This window comes from Vicia villosa, linkage group LG2 (assembly GCF_029867415.1).
Source record: "Vicia villosa cultivar HV-30 ecotype Madison, WI linkage group LG2, Vvil1.0, whole genome shotgun sequence".
Taxonomy (NCBI): Eukaryota; Viridiplantae; Streptophyta; class Magnoliopsida; order Fabales; family Fabaceae; genus Vicia; species Vicia villosa.
This window is the reverse complement of record NC_081181.1, coordinates 64,194,164-64,198,501: the sequence shown is the minus strand read 5'-3', so window position 1 is coordinate 64,198,501 and position 4,338 is coordinate 64,194,164.

The following is a 4,338-nucleotide window of genomic DNA, read 5'->3' as shown; positions in this document are numbered from 1 at the left end:
AACTGACGAAAATGCCCTTCTACTAAATAAATCTTCCAAAGGCAAAAGGTTATTCTGGTAATCAACAAAATAAAAAACAATTCATGCCATTTGTTCTCTTCTGATTGGTCCTTCGTTTAACTTTTGTACTTTCTATTTTCTTTTACAAGGGCATCGTTCCCTCCAATACAGTTCAGAACCTTTTTCTTGTCTTCTCTATCTACCAAAACCCATATGCCTGTTCCTTCTATACTTCGTGAACGCAAGCTCAGGTGTCAAACTTCCACCTTGCTATTCTCCGGTTCCTTATGTTGCCTGCGTTCCACCGTGTTCCTTGCTTCGTTTTTTAACCGTTCTCTTTGTATCTCTGTTCCTTTTGCAGGCCATTAATTGGTTTCCAAGCTCTGTTACTCAAAGCATGGTACTTTTAACATCGTTGTCTTGCTTCTCTATGTTACTCTTGCAGGCCATTTAAAAAAGGGTGTAATACAGTGGTAGAACTGACTTGTAAGAAATGTCGCGGTAAGCAAGAGTCGCCGCCGACTTTTATTTTATCCAATTTATAGAAAGGATAAAAGAACAGAAAAAAACCTTATAAAAGAGATTGAGTTCGGGGGGTACGTTATACAAAGGGAAGGTTTAAAGCACCCTTTGTATCCTTAGTTATCCATGGGCTCTTAATTGCTTAGCTCACTTTGTTTTCAAAATGTGTTTAATGTTTGAAAAGTAGGGTGTGAATAGGAAAAGATTCGTTAAGGACTTTAGCTTGTAAATAAGCGTAGCCTTGTTTTGAAAGTATTTGAAAAGAGTGGGAAAGATAGATTTGAGTTTAAATTTGAAAAAAGAGCAAGCAATTAATAGCAACTACCATAAGTTTGAAAAATCGTTCTTTTAGCCTTTCAGGAGAAAGGGTCTATCCATACCATGAGAGGGCAGGAAGTCTTTCAATTGGATGTTTAAGGGTCATCGAGAAAAGTATCGTTCGCCATAAGACGGTCCCTACCATAAAGAGGGCAGGTAGTCTAAGGGAAGGATATAATAGTCGTTAATCTTTTTAGGCATCATGCGAGGATACCTTAGCAATGGGACAATCATCTTATTTCCGAAGCAGCATCGAGGGACTAGATCTCATATGATGATTTTCAATCTTTTAAAGGCAACCTTGCTTTAGGTATCCTCGGAATCGAGGGACTTGACTATTTTTCACAATTAGAGGCAACACGATAATAAGGCAACAAGAGAGGTTACCCTAAAGGTGTGTGGGTGCAACAATCACGTGAGTTCAGTTCAGTTATTTATCTTGTAATTAGTGATCTATGTTATTTAACAGGCTTGCACCCCCTAGGATTACTAACCACAGCAGAAAAGTAAAGCAGTTTAAATGTCTTACGCTATTACAGTAAACACCTGCGGGGATGGGGGAAATTAAAAGGCAGAAGAATAGACCTAATCTATTACAATAAAACCCTTATAGGGTAACAGAAAAGTAAAAGATCTTTGAATGCCTTGATCTTCCTCGAACCCTTGATTGACTCTGATCATCTGAGAATTAAACGGAAAATAAATAAAACTTAGTGTAGGAGGGATTCATTGACTGTTCGAGGCAACCCTATTTTAGGGAAAGACAATATAAAATTAAAATGATATTTAAAGAAGAAAAGAAATAGAAACTTAGCTTTTGACTTGACAGCACATAGTCGGAGGATACTGGGGTAACCCCCTGAACCTAAGAAAACTTATTGTGACCTACAGGGTCTCTGATCAGGTGTTATGCAGCATGGAGGTCTTTGGTAACTATCCATCTGCGTTGGATCCTAGGAGAGAGCGATCTAATGAATTGCAGCGGCGCCGGAGTCAAACTTCGGTCGCCTTCTCCGGCGAGACTGAACTTCAAAAACCTGCAAACGTCAAAACGAAAAGGCCAAAACCACCCAGGTCTACTAAATCGACCTCTCCGAATTCAGTGGTGGAGTCGGTTTTGACTGAAACGGTCGGTAACCCTGAATATGAAACCTCATGAGTTTTATGCCCTAACAATGGCATACACTCATCCCTGCGCCAAAACTCATAAACGATAGTTCAAATGGATCCTAAACATCATCAGGATTATAGACATACACATAGCAATCATTTATATGGCATAAATTAAAAGTTTGAAATTGGAAACATAAAGCAAACTGGTGACACCTTAGGAGGCCGTTTGGATGTGCATGGAGCCTTAATGGTATTGTATTTGTGCTCCTGGGAACCTCCTGAAGACGAATGAAAGCTTGGCTTCGACTGCAACTTGCTGAAGAGATGATTTGATCGTGCCCTAGCCTCTTGAAAATTTCTCTCCTTCGAACTCTATTCTCTTGGCCAGAAAAATCGTCCTTGAAGAGTCGTATGTAACGCCCGTAAATGTGTTTTTCTGATTAATTGTGATGTTTGTTACATTTTCCTAATTTTACCGTTTTTGAGTCGAGTCAGTCGGTAAATATTAATTATGCTAATATTTTACTTATTACTTTCCATGTGTGTAATTATTATGTTTTGGGTGTTAATTGGTTAGAATTAATGTTTAGTAACATTTGGGCCAAAATTAGAATTTATGAGAGTTGAGTGGGTGAAAATGAGAAGTAGAGAAATAGAAAGAGATATAGAGAGAAAAAGAGATATTTTGGAAAGAAAGAAAGAAAACTTGTGAAGAGAAGAGAAAGAAGAGAAAAACAAAGAGAAGAAGAGAATTGTAGAAATCCAAACCAAGCTAGAGCCAAGAATCTAACCAAGGTAAGGGGGTGAATCTAGTTTATCTTGATTGTATGACTCTTATAGTTTTGTGTGTTTTGTTCTTGTTCTTGCTCTTTTCTAAGCTTGACCAACAATGGTGGATTAGGTGTTTTGTGAGTTTTGAAGTTATAAACTTGATTTTGTGGTGTGTATGTGTAGTATGATGATAGATATCCCCATTGATCATGTTTGTTTTTCATTTCTCCATGCTTGCTTGCTCATGAAGGAATTATTAGGTTATTGACATTTAGTGAGTGAACCATGGATCATTGATTGTTAGAGTGAATATATGGCATGTATGGGTTGTGTAGGATGTGTAGGGAAGCTTATTTGAGGTTTTGAGATGATTGGGTGGGGTTTTGCAGGTCTGTTGCAGAACTGATTTTTCTAGGTTTACGCAGGTCCGCTGAGCGGAGGGGGTCCGCTGAGCGGAGGTCCTTTTGCAGAAAAATATCTGTGAAGGTCCGCTGAGCGGAGTTTCTGCATTTTTGTCTGATAATTTTTCTGTCTGGGTCCGCTGAGCGGAGCCCAAGCGGACTGTGCGAAATATAGTTTTTTCCAAACTTCGTTTTGTTGTATCTTTTGAACCGTCGGTCGTTTCTACGCGCCGTTTGAAGTATTATGGAAACCCTTGAGTATGCTTTATGACAAAGAGGAGTGTATTGGTGGTTGAATGAATTTTTCATAAATGTATTTTGTGAAATGATATTTGCTAACCGAGTATGTTTTGACGGTATATGTGTGCTGTGTGAGTTTGAACGCCTGAGTGGCAATTTTGGTGATGTATCCGTGTGGATTAATATAGTCGGTGTGATGTGGATATGTGACCGAGTTATATTATTGTTGTTGTTGTTATGTAATCGAGTCGTTTGTATGCACAGCATAACATTTCAATACGTTAATGGCGGAATGCTGTAAACAGATGGCCTGCGGGCATTGGTTACCAGTAGGAGCTTAATGCTCGGTAACGGTATATTAGCCTGAGTGGAAAGAGGTCATCAGTGGGAGCTAAATGCTCGATGACGACAGCCTGCGGGCTTCCTGAGTGGAATAAAGTCCCAGCATAATGCTCGGCAGGTGTATTTGTCATAATGACAAGGAGGAGTTTTACTCCGGATTTGGTACCACATGCATATGCATAGTCGAGTCTCATTCATCATCTTCAGTCTTTATAATTTATGTTACCATTCATGTGTCGGATTACTTATGTATTGATTGTGGTTGACTTAGTGGATTACTTTGTTATATGATTCTTGATGATACTTGTGGGCATTACTATATTTATCATGCTTTCATTATGAATTTTATTCTCACCCTTCTGCCTTAATGTCACCTACTCGTGGGTAATGTGCAGGTGATCCGCAAGAGTAGGTGCTCTCTTTGTAGTCGTCCGTTTTGGTGTCGTCCGCTCGTGATACGTAACACCTAGGGGGGGAATCGAACACTTATTTTGTAGATAATTCTTATAGGATCCTTTTGATGTATATTTGATCCTTTAGATGCATTCGTATTATGTATTTTGGATACCTTCTCATACGGTGTATTTTGGAGGAATGTTGTGGATATTTTGTTTACCGATGCATATATATA